The 23696-nt window shown below is 36.9% G+C and overlaps 1 long non-coding RNA gene across 1 annotated transcript; it reads left to right on the top strand.

Annotated features, from left to right (window-relative positions):
* The first annotated feature begins 937 nt into the window (after nucleotides 1–937).
* On the top strand, nucleotides 938–1415 carry LOC149259699 (uncharacterized). Its single transcript, XR_016247623.1, has 3 exons — nucleotides 938–992; nucleotides 1187–1245; nucleotides 1343–1415. It is a non-coding gene; the product is annotated as an uncharacterized LOC149259699 (long non-coding RNA).
* Nucleotides 1416–23696: the final 22281 nt, after the last annotated feature.

Below are 23696 nucleotides of genomic sequence, written 5' to 3' on the forward strand. Positions count from 1 at the left end.
GAAGTACATCTAGTTTAGAAAATTATATTTTTTAGATATAACACTTAATATAATTGGACTCGAACTAAGTTGCATGACAAGTTCATACCTTCAAACCCTCTAGTTTAAATTTTCTTAGAAATCTAATATTTTATTGTGTATCTAGTGCTAATGGCTTGTTCCATTGAACATGAATACATGAAACAGAAAACGGACTCTCTCGTTTTATATAATAATCTTAAAGAAATGTGTGTTTCTTATTATGATTAATTATTGTGTTCGACTGTTTAGTTTAACTTATATAACCATTCTAATATCTTATTTTGTATTTGTTGTAGATGGTTTGTTTTGGTGAGCACAAGCAAGAGAAATACAAAAGAGAGTGTCCAACGTTATAAAAAAACTCTAGGGAGGTGCGTTTCCTATTATGAATAATTATTGGTATTGAAATATGCTTACATATTTTAACCTTATTCAACCCACTTTTTTTCCTTTCAGCAGTGGAGATCACATTGGAGGAGAGATGATGTGTAACGTGGATATTTGCAATTTGTCTTTGTTCTTGTCTGCATGTTTTATTTTTTGAGATTGAGCATGGCCATGCTTTGCATTGTATTTTTTTTTTGGATCATTTTGTTTTAGTTGGTCTTGGCTTCATTTGTTGGGTGTGTTGTACTTGTTTTCCTTTTTTTTCATGTTTTTTGTAGTTTGGTCTTGGTTTCATTTGTTGGGTGTGGAAAAGGAAACGAAGGAGGAAGATAGAGAAAATGGAGGTTATGGTTCATAAATGAAGGTGAGTCAACATACCTATATGCAGTGCATTTCAGTTAAAAGTATATTTTGCTAATTTGTGGCTCCATTTGTTTGTTATTCAATTTATTATGTATTATGTATGCTCTCATGATCAACTATATTGATCTTCTTTATGTATTGAACAACTACAATCGTACAATCTACAAAGGTGAAGTGGTGAATATGCATTAGACATTCTGCAAATGTGGCATAGAGGATGGGTGAGCATACTTATCTTCTACAAAATATTATTGTGCTTTAATACCCTGAAATATTTGTTGTTTGCACAAAGTTGTATCATTTTGTCCTAGTTTTGAGGTAGTATTATATGATTTGTGGGTGCAAGATTCAAGATTTTTCCTAGAACTTTGATATGAAATAAATGGAAAACTTATATTGGGTTTCCCATGTTCAGGGCTTATTGTTCATGATTGCCATCATGATTGCCATTGCTATAATATTAGCTGAGGGAGGGTACGTATTTGTATTGTTGATTCATCGCTCTGTGAATTTGTTATTTGAGCTCTCATGGTTTATTTGTGATCTAATATATAAATCTTACTTTGTGCAGTGACTACATTTGTAGTGTTTTGGAGGGTCGAGTGGAGAAGATACTTTAGGCAATGTAGATGCAACACAGAGGATGGGTGAGTCATGTTGTTTTCCAACAAAATAGTGTTATTATTATTTGTTTGTTTGACGTTTTCTCCTTCTAGCATGGTTCTCGAGTAGTACCACTCAATTAGTGGTTTGACATATACATTAAATGGTATGTTTAAATTTATATGCTTTCTTGTTCCACATCACACGCACACCCGCACACAATGTGCCTTAGAGAGGAGGATGGTAAGGTCGAGTGGAGAAGATACTTTAGGCAATGTAGATGCAACACAGAGGTTGGGTGAGTCATGTTGTTTTCCAACAAAATAGTGTTATTATTATTTGTTTGTTTGACGTTTGCTCTTTCTAGCATGGTTCTCGAGTAGTGCCACTCAATTAGTGGTTTGACATATACATCAAATGGTATGTTTAAATTTATATGCTTTCTTGTTCCACATCACACGCACACCCCCACACAACGTGCCTTAAGGAGGAGGATGGTAAGGAAGAGAAAGCAGGCACACTGACCCTTCAACTAATCGACCACTGTGTTAATAGACAACGCTATTGCCTTGTGGCTCCTATGATTTTGGATTTTCAATAAATTTAAAATATGCTTAGATCTCTCTTACAAAAATAATTATTTCTCTTATGATAACGTTTGTTGCATTATTCGTAAATGGTATGGAATCAAGTTGGATGACAAGTTCATGCCTTCAACTCTATAGTTTAACTTTTGTTAGAATTTTAATATATATATTTTTTGTACTATAGAAGATGGATACAAGAAATACAAAATGAATCATCCCTTTTTATATGAAAACTCATAGACAAGTATGTTTCATATTATGATTAATTTTTACATTCAATTCTCCATTTCAACATTTTTTATTCTAATATCTTATTATGTATCTATTGTAGATGTCTTGTTCCAGTGAGCATGAGTAAGTGAAATACAAAATGGAGTGTCTATCGTTATATAACAAACTCTAGAGGAGGTATGTTTGCTATTATGAATAATTATTGGTTTTGAAATATGCTTACCATTATTATTTGTGTTTGTATTATAATCTTGTTCACCCCACTTTTTTTTCTTTCAATCGAGGAGAGGACACTGCAGTAGAGATAATGTGCAAAGGGGGAGTTTGCAATTTTTTGTTTGTTGTTGTCTACATGTTTTGTTTTTGTTTAGTTTGAGCATAGTCATGTTTTTTGTTGTACTTGTTTAGCTTTGTTTTACACCTTTTTCTCATTTCTTGTAGTTTGGTCTTGGTTTTGTTTATTTGATGTGAAATAGGAAAGGAAGGCAGAAAGGAGAGAAAATGAAGGAGATAAGCTAGAGGTTAACATTCATAAATGAAGGTGAATCACCTTAACTATATGCAATGCATTTCACTTACAATTACTTTTTGCTCATTTTTGAATCTTTTTGCTTGCTTTTCAATTTATTATATGTTTTATATGTGGTTTCACACTCAACTATATTAATCTGCTTTGTGTCGTGAGCGACCACAATTGTATAGTTTATGAAGGTCAAGGTGAAGATACCATAGACATTCTAGCAACACAACTTGGACGATTGGTGAGCCATACTTTTTCCTACATAAGAATATTGTCCTTTAATCCACTGAAATATTTGTTCTTTGCGAATCATTTTATCCTTTTGTCATGGCTTCAAGATAGTATGATCTTGTTAATGGGTGTGAGAATTGGGATTTTGCAAGAAGTTGTATACGTAATAAAGGGAATTGTTATATTGAGGTTGACATTTTCAGGGCTTATTGTTCATGGTTGGTGATGCTATAACATTAACCAAGGGTGAATAGGTGTGTGTATGATTAATTTATTGCTTTGTATATTTGTTATTCATTTTCTCTTGTGGTTTATTTGTGATCTCATATATAATATTACCTTGTGCAGTGAGTGACTATAGCTGCAGTGTCTGGGATGGTGAAGTGCATGTTTTCTTGCTCCACATCACATGAACACCCCAACACATCATGCCTTGTAGAAGAGGTGGGTAAGGTTGAGTAGACAAGCATACTGACCCTTCAACCAATCAACAATCGTGCTAAAATACAACACTATTGCCTTGTGGACCCTAGGATTTTGGGTGTTCAATATGTTTAGATATGCTTAGATTCCTTGTTCAATATGTTTAGATATGCTTAGTTTCCTTTTCCGAAAAATTTACAGCTTAGGAAAACATTGCTTGTATTACTCGTAGTAGTACATCTAGGTTAGAAAATTTATATTTTTTAGATATAACACTTAATATAGTTGGACTCGAACTAAGTTGCATGACAAGTTCATACCTTCAAACCCTCTAGTTTAAATATTCTTAGAAATCTAATATTTTAATTGTGTATCTAGTGTAAATGGTGTGTTCCATTGAACATGAAAATATGAAACAGAAAATGGACTCTCTCGTTTTATATAATAATCTTAAAGAAATGTGTGTTTCTTATTATGATTAATTATTATGTTCCACTGTTTAGTTTAATTTATATAACCATTCTAATATCTTTTTTTGTATTTGTTGTAGATGGTTTGTTTTGGTGAGCACAAGCAAGAGAAATACAAAAGAGAGCGTCCAACGTTATAAAACAAACTTTAGGGGAGGTGCGTTTCCTATTATGAATAATTATTGGTATTGAAATATGCTTACCATTACTAATTGTGTGTATATTTTAACCTTATTTAACCCACTTTTTTTCCTTTCAGCAGAGGAGAGCAGATTGGAGGAGATATGATGTGTAACGTGGATATTTGCAATTTTTCTTTGTTCTTGTCTGCATTATTTTTTGAGTTTGAGCATGGCCATGCTTTGCATTGTAATTTTTTTTTTGGGTCATTTTTTTTTAGCTAGTCTTGGCTTCATTTGTTGGGTGTGGTTGTACTTGTTTTCCTTTTTTTTTTTCTTCATGTTTTTTGTAGTTTAGTCTTGGTCTCATTTGTTCGGTGTGGAAAAGGAAACAAAGGAGGAAGATAGAGAAAATGGAGGTTATGGTTGATAAATGAAGGTGAGTCAACATACCTATATGTAGTGCATTTCAGTTAAAAGTATCTTTTGCTAATTTGTGGCTCCATTTGTTTGTTATTCAATTTATTATATGTTATCTATGCTCTCATGATCAACTATATTGATCTTCTTTATGTATTGAACAACTACAATCGTACAATCTACAAAGGTGAAGTGGTGAAGATGCATTAGACATTCTGCAAATGTGACACAGAGGATGGGTGAGCATAATTATCTTTTACAAAATACTACTGTGCTTTAATACCCTGAAATATTTGTTGTTTGCACAAAGTTTTATCATTTTGTCCTTGTTTTGAGGTAGTATTATATGGTTCGTGGGTGCAAGATTCAAGATTTTTCCTAGAACTTTGATATGAAATAAATTGAGAACTTATACTGGGTTTCCCATGTTCAGGGCTTATTGTTCATGATTGCCATTGCTATAATATTAGGTAAGGGAGGGTAGGTATGTGTATGGTTGATTGATCGCTCTGTGAATTTGTTGTTTGAGCTCTCATGGTTTATTCGTGATCTAATATATAAATCTTACTGTGTAGTGACTACATTTGTAGTGTTTTGGAGGGTCGAGTGGAGAAGATACTTTAGGCAATGTAGATGCAACACAGAGGATGGGTGAGTCGTGTTGTTTTTCAACAAATTAGTGTTATTATTATTTGTTTGTTTGACGTTTTCTTCTTCAGCATGGTTCTTGAGTAGTACCACTCAATTAGTGGTTTGACATATACATCAAATGGTATGTTTAAATTTATATGCTTTCTTGTTCCACATCACACACACACCCCCTACAATGTGTCTTAGAGAGGAGGATGGTAAGGTCGAGTGGAGAAGATACTTTAGGCAATGTAGATGCAACACAGAGGATGGGTGAGTCATGTTATTTTCTTACAAAATAGTCTTATTATTATTTGTTTGTTTGACATATTCTCCTTCTAGGATGGTTCTCGAGTAGTACCACTCAATTAGTGGTTTGACATATACATCAAATGGTATGTTTAAATTTATATGCTTTCTTGTTCCACATCACACGTACACCCCCACACAACGTGCCTTAAGGAGGAGGATGGCAAGGTCGAGAAAGCAGGCACACAGACCTTTCAACTAATTGACCACTGTGTTAATAGACAACACTATTGCCTTGTGGCCCTTATGATTTTAGATGTTCAATAAATTTAAATAATGCTTAGATCTCTCTTACAAAAATAATTATTTCTCTTATGATAACATTTGTTGCATTATTCCTAGAAGAGTAACATCTAGTTTCGAAAATTTATATGTTTTTGAATGTAGCATGGAATATAAATGGTCTGGAATCAAGTTGGATGACAAGTGGATGCCTTCAACTCTCTAGTTTAGCTTTTGTTAGAATTTTAATATTTTTTTTGTACTATAGAAGATGGATACATGAAATACAAAATGGATCGTCCCTCTTTATATAAAACTCAAAGACAAGTATGTTTCATATTATGATTAATTTTTACATTCAATTCTTGAGTTCAACATTTCTTATTCTAATATCTTATTATGTATCTATTGTAGATGTCTTGTTCTGGTGAGTAGAGATAATGTGCAAATGGCTTCTTCCATTGAACATGAAAATATGAAACAGAAAATGGACTCTCTCATTTTATATAATAATCTTAAAGAAATGTGTGTTTCTTATTATGATTAATTATTGTGTTCGACTATTTAGTTTAACTTATATAACCATTCTAATATCTTATTTTGTATTTGTTGTAGGTGGTTTGTTTTGGTGAGCACAAGCAAGGGAAATACAAAAGAGAGTGTCCAACCCTATAAAACAAATTCTAGGGGAAGTGCGTTTCCTATCATGAATAATTATTGGTTTTGAAATATGCTTACCATTACTAATTGTGTGTATATTTTAACCTTATGCAACCCACTTTTTTTCCTTTCAGCAGAGGAGATCACATTGGACGAGAGATTATGTGTAACGTGGATATTTGCAATTTATATTGTTTTTGTTTGCATGTTTTATTTTTTGAGTTTGAGCATGGCCATGCTTTGCGTTGTATCTTTTTTGGATCATTTTTTTAGTTGGTCTTGGCTTCATTTGTTGGGTGTGTTGTACTTGTTTTTCTTTTTTTTTCATGTTTTTTGTAGTTTGGTCTTGGTTTCATTTGTTGGGTATAGAAAAAGAAACGAAGGAGGAAGACAGAGAAAATGGAGGTTATGGTTCATAAATGTAGGTGAGTCAACATACTTCTATATGCAGTGCTTTTCAGTTAAAAGTATCTTTTGCTAATTTGTGGCCCCATTTGTTTATTATTCAATTTATTATGTGTTATCTATGCTCCCATGATCAACTATATTGATCTTCTTTATGTATTGAACAACTACAATCGTACAATCTACAAAGGTGAAGTGGTGAATATTCTTTAGACATTCTGCAAATGTGGCACAGAGGACGGGTGAGCATACTTATCTTCTACAAAATACTATTGTGCTTTAATATCTTGAAATATTTGTTTTTTTTTTCACAGAAACTGTTATGAATTGTATTAATTGAATGGTCTAAATGCCAAACTTCAGATTATAATGAGAGGGAGCCAGACCCAAATAGAATCGACCACCTGAAGAACCATGGGGCTTGTATTCCGCTTCAGCTCTTTTTGGGTACAGCTATGTAGTTGACTTCTATGATTTTCCCAAGTTTGTAAACACAAACAAACTGATTTAGTTGCAAGCAATAAAACATATCAGCTGGTTGGTTATGGAATTGGATCCCATGTTTCATCCTTGTCTCTTATCATTGCTCCGACAGAGAGAAGAGCAGCTTTATTAGCTTCAAGATCTGCTTCTTTGTTGTTGTCTCTCAGAACGTGGAAGTATTTCAGGTTTTGGAACAACTTCCCCAAGCTTCTGATTCTAGATATCAACCTTGCCAATCTTAAGTCCCGAGGGGTAGAGTTGGTCACCATGATTTTTATAATCACTTGAGAATCCCCAAAAATATTTGCCTCCTTGATTTCCAAATTCAAGATCAACTTGAGCCCTTGGAAGAGGGCCAATGCTTCAGCTTGAATGTTGGAGTTGATCCCCAGACCCCAAGAAAAGCTGTGGGTCGATATGCCTTCAGTGCTTTTAACAGTTCCTCCTGCCCCAGCCTTGCCAGGATTTCCTTTTGCAGCCCCGTCAAAGAAGAGAGAGTGCACCTTTTGATTGGAGATCTAGTCTTGAAAGTCTTCCTTATTTTTTCCCCTTATTTGCCATTCCTTGGGAGAGGAGATATTTCTGATAGCTTGGTGAAATTGCAGATTTAAGGAGGCCCCCCAAACAGTATCTAGCTGATTGAGATTTGAGTCGTCTTTTTGATCTCCCAGGCATTCTTTTAACTGAAACTTTATCTTAGCCGCTACCACCTTGACATCGTGCTGAGTGCTTCTGAAAATTCTGCTGTTTCGCTCTAGCCAGATCTGCTAGCAGCAAATTTTGAGGAGAGAAGACCAAGCCACTTTAATCACTTTGTTTTTTTTTTTTGGGGGGGGGGGACCAGGATAACTGTTCTGCCAATTAGCGAATAGATCAGTTATGGAGACAGGGAGAACGAAATTGGGGTTCCAATGATCCATCAGCTCTCTCCAGACCTGCACAACGAAGTTGCATTTTAAGACGAGATGCGTGGCACATTCCACATTCTCTCTGCACAGGGAACACCTGGATGGGCCATGGAATCCACGCCTCTGCAGATTGTCATCAGTAAGGATTTTTCTGTGGCATAGGAGCCAACAGAACATGTCGATTTTGGGCAGCGAGGAAATGCGCCAAACTGCCTTCCACGGAGCCGGATCAGGAGGGACATTCGGTTTCAAGGTGAGATTAACGTAGCCTTGGGCTACAGTGTAACCTGCAGTCAATGTACCCCAGCCACGCCTGTCTTTTCTGCGAATATGCGAGGGGGCAATTCCATTTAGCATAGCACGGAGGCAGATGGAATCCTGTAGGAGATCCGGAGGTAAATCGTTCAAACTCCAGCTAGCCCAACGCGTCCCAGCCCACGTGGATATGTCCCACAGCGTGGATCTTCCTGAAGCAGTCAACCAATCTCTCAGCGCCTTCACGGAGGGGCAATCACCAATTGGGTCGTGATCCATGATGCGATCGGCCCAAATGTTAATTTTCTTCCCATTTCCAAGGATCCAGTAAGCCTTGGAGCGAATCAAAGGGGCTGCTTTGGAGCAGAGTCTAGCAAATGGAGAGACGCCTTGGGGGAGAGGCCCATCCAGACATCTAACCCTCTCGCCTTTGAAATATTTCCTCCATAGCGCTAGTTGGGCCCAGCCAGGCTTGGGCGCAATAATTTTCCAGAGAAGCTTGGCTCCCATGGCAATGTTCTGCAGGGATAGGTTCTTGAAATTTAGACCTCCCTCTATCTGAGGCTTGAGGACAGTCTCCCAATTAACAAGAGGGATTTTCCTCTCATTTTGTTTGCCTCCCTTCCAAAAGAAATTTCGAATGTGTTGGTCCATTTTCTGAAGAATGTCGATTGGAGCAAGGAGCACTAAGAACTGAAATAAGGGGAGACTGCTGAGAACGGCTTTGATGAGGACTGACTTGCCCACAATATTTAGCCAGTTGAATCCCCAAGCCTGGAGTTTGTTCTTGAATTTTTCTACTTGAGGGAGCCAATCCCTGCTATAGGCACGCTTGAGAAAGATAGGGAGCCCAAGATACTTAAACGAGGTCCAAACTGAAGAGGCTGCGAATCCAAAGCATCTGGAAATGGAACTAAGCAAAATGGGCGTGATGTTCCAGCAGTAAATGTGGCACTTCCCCTTGTTGAGACTGCTTCCCGATGCCATACAAAACTCATCAAGAGCTTCTTTGAATCTGTTGGCTGAGTGGATCGAAGCAGCCCCAAGTAGCAGGGTATCGTCTGCAAAAAGGGCATGGTTGATGCTTTGGACTCCCCTAACAATGAAAATCCTTGAAATCTCCTGCTCTTGCATTTTTTTATTTAGATGGAAACTGAGAATGGAGGCTTGAAGAACAAACAGAAGAGGAGACAGAGGACAGCCCTGCCTTAGTCCTCTTGAAGCTTTAAAAAAACCAGCAGCTCTGCGTTAACTAGAGGAGCAATCCATGGCTCCGAGATGCAAGCCCGGATCCAGTTTATAAAGCTCTCCCCAAATCCAAACTTTTGCAAAACATTCAAGAGAAATTTATGTCTAACACGATCAAAAGCATTTGCTAAGTCCAGTTTGATAGCCATACCTTTTTCCTTGCGCTGCTGGCTTGAAAGGATTGCCTCTTGAACTAAAATGAAGTTGTCCACTAGTTGTCTACCATGAATGAAGCCCCCTTGATTCTCTGGAATGATTTTAGGGAGAATATATTTCAGCCTGTTAGCTATAACTTTGGTGATCAATTTGTAGCCAATGTTGCAAAGAGAGATGGGACGAAATCTGTTGAAGGAGTTGGCGCCTTTCTCCTTGGGGATGAGTGCAAGGAATGAAGAGTTTGTACTTCCTCCAATTTTTTGACAGGCTTGGGATTTTTGGACCATTTTATAGAGATCTTTTTCCACAATGTGCCAACAGGTTTGAAGAAATCTGGCGGAGAAACCATCAGGACCTGGGGCTTTATCTGGGTCCATGGCAAAGAGAGCATTTTTTACCTCGGCCATGGTGACTTTGGCTTCTAGATGGTGATTCATCTCAGCAGAGATTGAAGGGGGAACCCCGTCCAGAAGACAAGAGTTCTGAGTCGCATTCACCTCCTCGCTGTACAGATTTTTGAAATGGAGAAAGGTTGCTTGTTTGATGCTTGCAAAGTCTTTGTGATTGATAGTTTCTTCTTTGATTTCAGTTATGGAGTTGAAACATTTTCTGGCTTGAGCTTGCTTGTGGAAGAATGAAGAATTTCTGTCTCCTGCTTTGAGCCAAAGACAGCGAGATTTAATCCTCCATAATTCTTCTTCGGCCAGGCAGGCTTTATGATATTGCTGTTGAAGTTGGACCTCTTTATCAAGAATTTCTCTAGACACATATGCCTCTTCCGAGAGCAAATGATGGGCGTCTAGCTGACTTTGGAGCTTTTTCCTTTCGGCTGCTGGATTAGGAAGAGTTTTGGCCCAGCACTTTAGGGCAGATTTCACTCTTCTGAGTTTTTCTTCCCATACGTAGAATGGAGATCCGTTGACTGGCTGGGACCAACTTTCCTTGACTATCTGCAAAAAGTTGGGTTCCTTGATCCAGAGAGGGCTAAACTTGAAGGGGATGGGGCCAAGATCGGTATGAGCCCGGAGATCAAGCTTGATAGGATTGTGATCAGAGGTGCTGCAAGAAAGGATTTGCATACTAGCGTCTAGTCCAAGCAAAAGAAAGGAACTTTGAACAAAGAATCTATCCAGCCTTGCTACAATGTGTCCAGGGCCTACTCTTTTATTTGACCAAGTATACTTACCAGATGCAGGCTTGATATCTAGTAGATCCCAATTGTGCAGGAGGTCCTCTACCCATTCCCTTGCCGGATCTCGCACAATGCAAACTCCTTGCTTTTCTGAAGAGTGCAACGTGAGGTTTAGGTCTCCTGCAATAATGACGTTATCTAGATTGCCCAGATCTACTTGGCTTCTTATTGGGTCCCAACAGGCCTTTTTTTATCTAGTGTTGACCGACACATAAACATTGAAGAGGCAAAAAGTTTCTTTAGTAACGAGATGCTGCATTTTTAGCATCAGCCAATGAGTATTTGAAATCTCAGACACTAGCGAAAACCTGCTATCATTCCAAAGAGTACCCAACCCTCCAGAGGCTCCTCGGGCTGAGACAGTTGTTGCTTTACTTTTATTCCAGAGTTTTTTGCTTATTTGGAGGAAGTCTGAATCCTCCATCTTAGTCTCCTGGAGAAGGAATATGTCCGGGGCTTCTATTCTTATTAAATTTCTTATGGCCTCTTCTTTGATTTTGCTCCCCATACCCCTACAATTCCAGGAGATTATTTTCATTATTTACCTTTGCTTTGCTGGGCTCCCTTGGAGCCTTGATGCTGGTTTCTTGCCATCTTCGGCTTTTTTGCTAACAACCTCTCCAGAGTTGGTTGACTGCCCTGTAACTTGTCCTTGTACGTTTCTTGCTCTCTTTTCTCCTGATCTGTTTTGCGCCCTCTTGTGGATCTCCTTACAGAGGTTTGGGAATCGCCTATTTCTCCTTCCTCCTCCGAGTCTTCCGATTCTTGGTCCTCTTCCTCAACTTCGACAGGGGTTCCTTTTGAGCTTTCTGCAACACTTGCATCCTTGGAAGAGATAGGTAGATTACCTTTTTCTGGAGACACTGCTTTTTGGACCACGACTTCATGGGTGTCCTCTAGCTGCGAGCTAAGAGGATCGAACTTGTTTTCTGGAGCAGGCTTGGGCGGGATCTATTGAGCAGAGGCCTGGTGAGGACCTTTGTCATTAGTGCCTCCCGACTTCTGTGTCTTGAAAGAAGTTTTGGATCGTTTGACTTGGTTCCAGCCGTCCTCCTTCCCTTGCACAACTTCATTGTTGGTCGGGCAGCTTCTGGCGAAGTGGCCATAAACATGGCATTTCCGGCATTTGAAGGGCAGCTGTTCATAGTCCAGTTTCTGCACATGCGTCCAGCTTCCAACATTGATTTTGATGGCCTCTGGCAGCCCCACCTCCAGATCTACTTCTACGCAGATCCTGGCACAATCATATTGATCCTTATTATTCGCTCGATCTATGAATTTCCCCAGGGCATTTCCAATGTGCATCAAAGAATCCCAATTCCAGCAATGAACTGGGAGATTTGGAAGCCTAACCCACACCGGGACTGCTTTGGGTACATCTACTGCTGGATCGAAGTCCGGAGTCCATTTATTCAGGTACAAACCCTGAGGGCCCATGAAGTAGGGGCCGTTTCGAAAGATCAGATCTTTGTCATCCTTTGAAGTGAATTCGAAGAGGAAGAATCCTCTCCCCAGAAAGTAAGAGGTAACACTTTCTTTGATCAACGGCGCCCAGTTTCTGTTGACCCAGCTCTCAGTGGTTTTGGGGGATGGCCATAGTCCAGTGAACTGGCTGATGAGAGCTCGCTCGGTCAAAGACAATGCAACCTGAATCGGGGTTTCAGGAGGAAGAGAGATCTCTGGAATATCATCCAATTTTTTAACGAATTTCGCAGCTTCAAAATTCTTCTTCTTTGGGAGTCCTGCCAAAAGCCGGTTAAAAGCCTCAGCTGATGAGATCGGCGGTGGAGGAGGTGGAAGAGGCGCCTGGGGAGTGCCCAGCACCTCCATGGGCGCAAGCCCTAGGGAACGGGCCTGTCAAAAGCTAGCAGGCAGCAGCGCAATCCTCCATGGACCAGCCCAGCCACAGTATGTAGAAGAGCCCCAGGCGGACACGCCTGCAGGGATCAAGGCGGCAGAGAGCGGGCGAGCTCGTTGTCTACAGAATGCGCGAGATGCGGATCTCGAGGGTTTGCAGAGCAGGATGGGATTTTAATACCCTAAAATATTTGTTGTTTGCACAAAGTTTTATCATTTTGTCCTAGTTTTGAGGTAGTATTATACTAGGTTTCCCATGTTCAGGGCTTATTGTTCATGATTGCCATTGCTATAATATTAGCTAAGGGAGGGTAGGAATGTGTATGGTTGATTCATCGCTCTGTGAATTTGTTATTTGAGCTCTCATGGTTTATTCGTGATCTAATATATAAATCTTACTTTATGTAGTGACTACATTTGTAGTGTTTTGGAGGGTCGAGTGGAGAAGATACTTTAGGCAATGTAGATGCAACACAAAGGATAGGTGAGTCATGTTGTTTTCCAACAAAATAGTGTTATTTATATTTGTTTGTTTGACGTTTTCTCCTTCTAGCATGTTTGTCGACTAGTACCACTCAATTAGTGGTTTGACATATACATCAAATGGTATGTTTAAATTTATATGCTTTCTTGTTCCACATCACACACACACCCCCATACAATGTGTCTTAGAGAGGAGGATGGTAAGGTCGAGTGGAGAAGATACTTTAGGCAATGTAGATGCAACACAGAGGATGGGTGAGTCATGTTATTTTCCAACAAAATAGTCTTATTATTATTTGTTTGTTTGACGTATTCTCCTTCTAGGATGGTTCTCGAGTAGTACCACTCAATTAGTGGTTTGACATATACATCAAATGGTATGTTTAAATTTATATGCTTTCTTGTTCCACATCACATGTACACCCCCACACAACGTGCCTTAAGGAGGAGGATGGAAAGGTCGAGAAAGCAAGCACACAGACCTTTCAACTAATTGACCACTGTGTTAATAGACAACACTATTGCCTTGTGGCCCTTATGATTTTAGATGTTCAATAAATTTAAAATATGCTTAGATCTCTCTTACAAAAATAATTATTTCTCTTATGATAACATTTGTTGCATTATTCCTAGAAGAGTAACATCTAGTTTCGAAAATTTATATGTTTTTAAAAGTAGCATGGAATATAAATGGTCTGGAATCAAGTTGGATGACAAGTTGATGCCTTCAACTCTCTAGTTTAGCTTTTGTTAGAATTTTAATATTTTTTTTTGTACTATAGAAGATGGATACATGAAATACAAAATGGATCGTCCCTCTTTATATAAAACTCAAAGACAAGTATGTTTCATATTATGATTAATTTTTACATTCAATTCTCGAGTTCAACATTTTTTATTCTAATATCTTATTATGTCTCTGTTGTAGATGTCTTGTTCTGGTGAGCATGAGTAAGTGAAATACAAAATGGAGGTATGTTTGCTATTATGAATAATTATTGGTTTTGAAATATGCTTACCATTATTATCTGTGTTTGTATTTTAATCTTATTCACCCCACTTTTTTTTGCTTTCAGCCAAGGAGAGGACACTACAGTAGAGATAATGTGCAAAGGGGAAGTTTGCAATTTTTTGTTTGTTGTTGTCTACATGTTTTGTTTTTGTTGAGTTTGAGCATAGTCATGTTTGTTGTTGTACTCATTTAGCTTTGTTTTACACCATTTTCTCATTTCTTGTAGTTTGGTCTTGGTTTTGTTTATTGGATGTGCAATAGGAAAGGAAGGTAGCAAGGAGAGAAAATGAAAGAGATAAGTTGGAGGTTATCATTCATAAATGAAGGTGAATCACCTTAACTGTATGCAATGCATTTCACTCAATTACTTTTCGCTCATTTGTGAGTCTTTCTACTTGCTTTTCAATTTATTATATGTTTTATATGTGGTTTCACACTCAACTATATTGATCTGCTTTGTGCCGTGAGCGACCACAATTGTATAGTTTATGAATGTCAAGGTGAAGATACCATAGTCATTCTAGCAACACAACTTGGACGATTGGTGAGCCATGTTTTTTCCTACATAGGAATATTGTCCTTTAATCGACTGTAATATTTGTTCTTTGTGAATCATTTTATCTTGTTGTCATGGCCTCAAGATAGTATGATCTTGTTAATGGGTGTGAGAATTGAGATTTTCCAAGAACTTTTATATGAAATAAAGGGAAATGTTATATTGCGGTTGACATTTTCCGGGCTTATTTTTCATGGTTGTTGTTGCTATAACATTAGCCAAGGGTGAATAGGTGTGTGTATGATTAATTTATTGCTCTATATATTTGTTATTCATTTTCTCTCGTGGTTTATTTGTGATCTCATATATAATATTACTTTGTGCAGTGAGTGACTATAGTTGCAGTGTCTGGGATGGTGCAGTGTATGTTTTCTTGCTCCACATCACATGAACACCGCCACACATCGTGCCTTGTAGAAGAGGTGGGTAAGGTTGAATAGACAAGCATATTGATCCTCAACAATCAACGATCATGCTAAAATACAACACTATTGCCTTGTGGACCCTAGGATTTTGGGTATTCAATATGTTTAGATATGCTTAGATTCCTTGTTCAATATGTTTAGATATGCTTAGTTTCCTTTTCCGAAAAATTTACAGCTTATCAAAACATCGCTTGTATTACTCATAGTAGGAGTACATCTAGTTTAGAAAATTAATATTTTTTTAGATATAACACTTAATATAATTGGACTTGAACTAAGTTGCATGACAAGTTCATACCTTCAAACATTCTAGTTTAAATTTTCTTCGAAATCTAATATTTTATTGTGTATCTAGTGCAAATGGTTTGTTCCATTGAACACCAATACATGAAATAGAAAATGGACTCTCTCGTTTTATATAATAATCTTAAAGAAATGTGTGTTTCTTATTATGATTAATTATTGTGTTCGACTGTTTATTTTAACTTATATAACCATTCTGATATCTTATTTTGTATTTGTTGTAGATGGTTTGTTTTGGTTAGCACAAGCAAGAGAAATACAAAAGAAAGTGTCCAACGTTATAAAACAAACTCTAGGGGAGGTGTGTTTCCTATTATGAATAATTATTGGTTTTGAAATATGCTTACCATTACTAATTGTGTGTATATTTTAACCTTATTCAACCCACTTTTTTTCCTTTCAGTAGAGGAGATCACATTGGAGGAGAGATGATGTGTAACGTGGATATTTGCAATTTTTGTTTGTTCTTGTCTGCATGTTTTATTTTTTGAGTTTGAGCATGGCCATGCTTTGTGTTGTATTTTTTTTTTTTAGATCATTTTTTTAGTTGGTCTTGGCTTCATTTGTTGTGTGTGTTGTAGTTGTTTTCCTTTTTTTTCATGTTTTTTGTAGTTTGGTTTTGGTTTCATTTGTTGGGTGTGGAAAAAGAAACAAAGGAGGAAGACAGAGAAAATGGAGGTTATGCTTCATAAATGAAGGTGAGTCAACATACCTCTATATGCAGTTCATTTCAATTAAAAGTATCTTTTGCTAATTTGTGGCTCCATTTGTTTGTTATTCAATTTATTATTCAATTTATTATGTGTTATCTATGCGCTCATGATCAACTATATTGATCTTCTTTATGTGTTGAACAACTACAATCGTACAATTTACAAAGGTGAAGTGGTGAATATTCATTAGACATTCTCCAAAGGTGGCACAAAGGATGGGTGAGCCATACTTATCTTCTACAAAATACTATTGTGCTTTAATACCCTGAAATATTTGTTGTTTGCACAAAGTTTTATCATTTTGTCCTAGTTTTGAGGTAGTATTATATGGTTCGTGGGTGCAAGATTCAAGATTTTTCCTAGAACTTTGATATGAAATAAATGGAAAACTTATACTGGGTTTCCCATGTTCAGGGCTTATTGTTCATGCTTGCCATTGCTATAATATTAGCTAAGGGAGGGTAGGTATGTGTATGGTTGATTCATCGTTCTGTGAATTTGTTATTTGAGCTCTCATGGTTTATTCGTGATCTAATATATAAATCCTACTTTGTGCAGTGACTACATTTGTAGTGTTTTGGAGAGTCCAGTGGAAAAGATACTTTAGGCAATGTAGATGCAACACAGAGGATGGGTGAGTAATGTTGTTTTCCAACAAAATAGTGTTATTATTATTTGTTTGTTTGACGCTTTTTTCCTTCTAGAATGGTTCTCGAGTAGTACCACTCAATTAGTGGTTTGACATATACATCAAATGGTATGTTTAAATTTATATGCTTTCTTGTTCCACATCACATGCACACCCCCACATAATGTGCCTTAGAGACGAGGATGGTAAGGTCGAGTGGAGAAGATACTTTATACATTGCAACACAGAGGATGGGTGAGTCATGTTGCTTTCCAACAAAATAGTGTTATTATTATTTGTTTGTTTGACGTTTTCTGCTTCTAGCATGGTTCTCGAGTAGTACCACTTAATTAGTGGTTTGACATATACATCAAATGGTATGTTTAAATTTATATGCTTTCTTGTTCCACATCACACGCACACCCCCACACAACGTGCCTTAAGGAGGAGGATGGTAAGGTCGAGAAAGCAGGCACATTGACCCTTCAACTAATCGACCACTGTTTTAATAGACAACACTATTGCCTTGTGGCCCTTATTATTTTGGATGTTCAATAAATTTAAAATATGCTTAGATCTCTCTTACAAAAATAATTATTTCTCTTATGATAACGTTTTTTGCATTATTCGTAGAAGAGTAACATCTAGTTTCGAAAATTTATATATTTTTATATGTAGCATGGAATATAAATGGTCTTGGATCACAAGTTCATGCCTTCAACTCTCCAGTTTAACTTTTGTTAGAATTTTAATATTTTTTTTGTACTATAGAAGATGGATACATGAAATACAATATGGATCATCCCTCTTTATATGAAAACTCAAAGACAAGTATCTTTCATATTATAATTAATTTTTACATTCGATTCTCTAGTTCAACATTTTTTATTCTAATATCTTATTATGTTATTCTGTTGTAGATGTCTTGTTCTGGTGAGCATGAGTAACTGCAATACAAAATGGAGTGTCTATCATTATATAACAAACTCTAGAGGAGGTATGTTTGCTATTATGAATAATTATGGTTTTGAAATATGCTTACCATTATTATTTGTTTGTATTTTAATCTTATTCACCACTTTTTTTTTGCTTTCAGCCGAGGAGAGGACACTGCATCAACATTTTTTATTCTAATATCTTATTATGTTATTCTGTTGTAGATGTCTTGTTCTGGTGAGCATGAGTAAGTGCAATACAAAATGGAGTGTCTATCGTTATATAACAAACTCTAAAGGAGGTATGTTTGCTATTATGAATAATTATGGTTTTGAAATATGCTTACCATTATTATTTGTGTTTGTATTTTAATCTTATTCACCACTTTTTTTTTGCTTTCAGCCGAGGAGAGGACACTGCAGTAGAGATAATGTGCAAAGGGGGAGTTTGTCTACATGTTTTGTTTTTGTTCAGTTTGAGCATAGTCATGTTTGTTGTTGTACTCCTTTAGCTTTGTTTTACACCATTTTCTCATTTCTTGTAGTTTGGTCTTGGTTTTGTTTATTGGATGTGCAATAGGAAATGAAGGTTGCAAGGAGAGAAAATGAAAGAGATAAGTTGGAGGTTGTTGACCTCTACTGGTCAACTACCCGTGCAGTACCCCCCCCCTTTTTCTTTGCAAAAAAAGGGCAACACCTGATCAGCGTGTCCGTGCCATCCTTCAGTCATCAGCAGCTTAATCTTTTTTGTAAACCCAGTCTGCATGTATGAATTGTAAATAATCTTAGCAGACATGAGTCGTGTATGTGTATTGCCTAGGTGGACCTAATTTTCTAGTGGTAATCTACGTCCCGGAAGGTTTTTCGTCTCACCGATCCATGGATCGGCAGAGTTTTCCTTCAAACCTGACCCCAAAGCCGGGATGGATTTTGTCATTAGAACTTTAGGAGAATCCTAGTGTGTTAATCTGCTAGATTATAGTTGTGTCGCAGAACTGGGTGTTTTGTGAGGGTCTGTATTAAGTGGGTTTGTCCCCTTGAGATGTAAATTGTAAAAAGTCATGATGTATTGTGTCTTGAGGGTCGAAAAGTGTTTTAAATCCCCTCGTGAGTCCTAAGTCCTAGGTGATGTTTCCAAAGGTTTAGTTCGATGATCCATTTAAAAAATGAAATAAAATAATAAAATAAATAAAAAATTAAGAAATTTTAAAAAATTTAAAAAAAAAATAATAAAAAAAAAAAACATAAAAAAAAAAATTTAAAATTTAAAAAATAATAATAAAAAAAAATTTTAAAAAAAAAATTTAAAAAAATAATAATAAAAAATTAATTGAATAAATCAACGGATGAGATCAAGAGATGTCTTGATCCTCATCAACGGTCGAGATCATTTCTACATGGATCATTCGAACTAGCCGTTGGGATCATTTCCTTTATATAGGGTCTTAGGTGGTCATTTCAGATAATTCGATCTGTGAGTCTGATACTGAAGAAGCTCTCTTGTAAATCTGTTTCTGGTTAATAAAAGAAGACTTTGGGGTCCATATCTTGCTGGTGTTACTCTCTTAAAATGCTGTGAGATTGTTTCATTTTCTGCATATGTTATTTTCAGCCGTTAATAATAGCTTTTTGTAGAGTATTGTGAGCACAGGTATCTTGTTCACTTGCTGGGGTTTGGGTGCTGTTAGGGTTTCTGAAGTAATGGCAGGTATCTCCATTACTGTTTGAGATCTAGCAGCATTTTTGCCCTCTTTGTTGACGGTTGTTTTGAGCTGTGCAGAAAACATTTTCTGAAGGAAATTTGTGGGCGTTCGGGGAAGTTCTCGGCTGAACCAGCCAACTCCCGCAAGCATTTTTTTGCTGAGCCCAGTTGGATTTGATCCTGGGTCTATCATTCGGTTTATTTTTCTAAGTTTGCATGAGAGATTTTCTGAAGTTCTTCACAGTGATGATCTGAAATTTCTGTTCTTTAAAATGTTTTTCGTGCTTACTGCTGAATCTGGCTGTTAAGGGGCCAAATCTGTAAATTAATTAGCTAATCTAGGGTTTCAAATTTCAAAATTTTTGCTTAGGTCAGGTTTATTTAGGGTTTTGATTTTGTTTTTATGTACATATTATTTTTGGGTGATTTCAGGTGGCAGAAGCAAACACCAAATATCGATCTGAGGGCCAAGCCAGATCCAAGCAGCGAAGCATTTACATCTGCTCCCAGCATTCAAGTGAATAGATGAAAATCTCGGAAACAATCTACCATCAACTGGGTCCTTTTTCTCCTTGCGTGATTTTGTCTTTTTTTCAGATTGCAGTGACCATTATAACTCTTGCATATGGCATTAGGCTTCATATATCCGTCAAGCACGTTTCTGCCTGCCTTCAAATACCATAAATCCGATCTGCGTCATCCCTGAGCTCCTCATGCACTTTCGTTTTTTCCTCCGTGGCTGTCCAAACTTCTCCACGCATTTGTAAACCCCTCCTTTGATCCGCCCATGAAACTGCAAAGCATATGCAATAGATTTCAGGCTGCCAACAGTTCCAGGGAAGGAAACGCGTCCGAAATAAACTTCACACGCCCGCGTTAAACATCATTGCCGCCGTCGACTGTGGGAGTTTGTTGTCTGAGCGCTGCTGGTGACATATTGAGGCAATCAAATCGGACCAGGAATCGTTCAGGACTGCGCTGTTGGCAATCTCTCCAAGTCACAGTTTCACTGCATCTACCATCGACCTGCGTCAAACCGTCGAGTTCACCTCCGTCGCAATTTTCAAACAACTAACGTCGGGCCAGGTCACGTATATCACATTTTCAATTTTGATTTATGATATCAATACTTGCGATGGTTTAATCTTTCAGCGGGTTGAGATCACGTCCGGAACAGGTAATCGTTTTTTGGCTCAGGTAAATTCTACGCAGCGTCCTTTCGATTTATATCTCCGTCCGAACGTGCAGCTCTAACCTCATTTACGGCTTTTTCTTTTTGTTTAAAATGCTGATAGCGTACGCGTAGTTTCGTTTCTGCCTCCGTGAGTCGTATTGCAGTGGTTGCTTTTGGTTACGTAGGTTTTTTCATTTAGAATTTCGATTTGAATTTTGTGGTCATTTGTATTTTAAATAAACTTTAAATATAAAATAAAATAAAAAAGGGAAGGGCAGCGTAAATTTTAGTTAGGTTTTGATTTTAGGATTTTGATTTAGTTATTTAGATTATAGTTTAGGTTTATATATATTTGCATAATTTATTTATTAGATTTTAATGAGATTTTTAATTAGATTTAAATTTTGGTTTTAGTTTGGTTAAAAAAAAAAAAAGGCTTTTTTATTAAATTTTGTTTGATTTAGTTTAGTTTTTTTTTTTTTAGTTTTGACTTAGATTTTAATTTAGGATTCTATTAGGATTTAATTTCCTTGGATTTTAGATTTAGTTTTAAATTTTTATAGTTAGGTTTTCTTTTAAATTAAATTTAGATTTTAGATTAAATAGTTTTAAATTGCTTTTAGATTTTATTAATTAAAAAATCATATTTAAAAAAAAAAATATATATATATATATATATATATATATTTTTTTTTTTTTTCTTTAAAGGGATTTTTAGGGTTTTAGTTTAGATTTAGAATTTTCATTTAAAAAAAAAAAAAAATTAAAAATCCGAAAAAATATAAAAATTTCGTGGAAAATTATTTTGCCAGTTTCAGTTGCTTTCACGTTATATCTTTTATGCTGAAATCTAAAATTTTCAAGTCGAGATGCGAAATTGATATCTGGATTAGGATTCTCGTGGTGGTTTAAAGCATTTATCTTTTTGAATCTTTCAGTTGCTGGATATCGTTTTGATTTAGCTGATGATTGATGATTGCTGTTCATGGTCCATGTTTTTTATATATATCATTTAACAAGTAATCATTTTAATAACAATCTTATAAGGCACTGGTCTGATCAATTAATCAAATCCATCGAGTGCTTTATCTTATCGCGTCTCGTGTCTCCCAACCAACTGGTCGACAGTTGGTCCCATCATCTCACAGGGACTACCCCCCTTAGCCGCGGGAGACAGGCTTAAACGGAGGGATCGGGGATCAAAGTGACAGCCCCCGGTCTGAGCGTTGTCGTGTCAATCTGCGCGACAACATTTTTTGGCGCCGTTGCCGGGGAAATTGTTTTCTCGGTCCTTCAAACGACAAATCATTTTTCTCATTTCTTATCTCTTCATCTGGCCCGGCAACGCCAACATTTTTTGGCGTCGTTGCCGGGGAAATTGTTTTCTCGGCGTTTCAACGACATTTATCTTCTCATCTCTCATCTCTCAGTTGAGCTGGCAGATTCAATATTATTGACATCTTTTCGTCCCATATCAGTAGCATCTCTTGGATTTGTTTCTTGTTTGGGTGGCGACTCCACTTTCTCATTTTTCCCAGACAAGAAGCCTCCTGCATATTTGTTTGTTGATTACTTCTTGGATCTTAGAATCAGATTTATTTTCTTGAGCAGAGATCTTGTTCTATCATTCATCTAATCCCTTATCATTCATCATGGATTATTCATTTAAGCCATGTCGTTTTACTGAACGTCTCCATGATTTTTCGGAAGATTCCATTCCTAAGTTACCTATGTTCTCGGGTGGTGATCCAATCGCTGTTAGAAGGCATCTAGTCTTGTTTACTCGCATCATGATCATATACTGTAGATCCCCTCAGTTTAATCATGAAGATATCAAAATGCGCCTATTTGTCCTTTCTTTAGAAGATGATGCTTTGAATTGGTTTAACAATTTTCCAAAGGAATCTTTCACTTCTTTAGAAGACATTGTCGATGCTTTTAAAAATAGATATGGTTATCCAAACAGCTTGCCTTCTGCCTCTAAAATTGTGCAACAGAATGAAAGTAATTTGATAAGCAGTCCAGCTGAAAGATCCCAAGACGATTCATCATGTCAGAATGTGTCATCCACCGGAAATATTGCAGATCAAGTTCATGATAGTGAAAAATCAGGGACAAATGACAATGAAATGGAAGAGCAAAAGCAAATTTTACGAGATCTAATGATGCTGGTGAGAAATATGGAAATCAATCAAACTAATTATGCCAATGATGTGAAAACTTTATGCACCCACCTGGAAAAACGTAATAGGGAGATTGAGGTCATGCAAAATCAGCATGCTAAATAAATTGAGGCCATGAAAACTAAATATGAAACAGAAATTGGAAACATGCATAGCAAGATGTCAGTCTTAGAGGAAAATATGGTGACCATGAAAGCTGATCATGGTAGGGAAATTGACTCTATGCAAAACAAGTTACTAACTATGGAAGAGGAAATGACTATCATGACGTTCAATCATAATAATCAGTTGGCTGACATACAAGCGAATCATAAAGAGGAAATAAATTTCATGCAGCATTACTTGATGGACATGAAGGAAAAGAACAATAAAATGATAAAAGACATGGAAGAACATCATGCCAGACAAATCGGTGATATAAAGGTTGAACACTCTAGACAGATGGATGCCATTAGAATACAAGTTCAAAGGTTTCAGCAATTGGAAGATGAAAGAAACCAGGAGACATCAATAGATCAGGAGCCTTCTCATGTGCTGCAACAAGCTCCATCTTATTATGAGGAGGTTATTGATTCGATTGAAAGATGGTTAATTGAAGGTGATCCGGATAGACTTAAGAATGATAAAGATCAGATGCGGGCTAAAGAAAGACATATCACGCATACTTCATCTGATAGTTTTGAAACAGAAAGTTCCAGGTCATCAGTAATTCAACCTGCCAGAAAGAAAAAACGTAAGAGAAAGAAAATAAGAAGAAGATTTGATGTATCAGACGGCCGTAAGCAGCTTGATTTTCGGATAGGAAAGATTCCTACCATATGCAAAATTGGACATGGCACATCCGAAAAGCAGCCGAAAGATTTGCCTAAAAGCAGGCAAATG

This window comes from Pinus tabuliformis, chromosome 6 (assembly GCF_031772625.1).
Source record: "Pinus tabuliformis cultivar Carrire ecotype Pingquan chromosome 6, CPIR1, whole genome shotgun sequence".
NCBI classification, from domain to species: Eukaryota; Viridiplantae; Streptophyta; class Pinopsida; order Pinales; family Pinaceae; genus Pinus; species Pinus tabuliformis.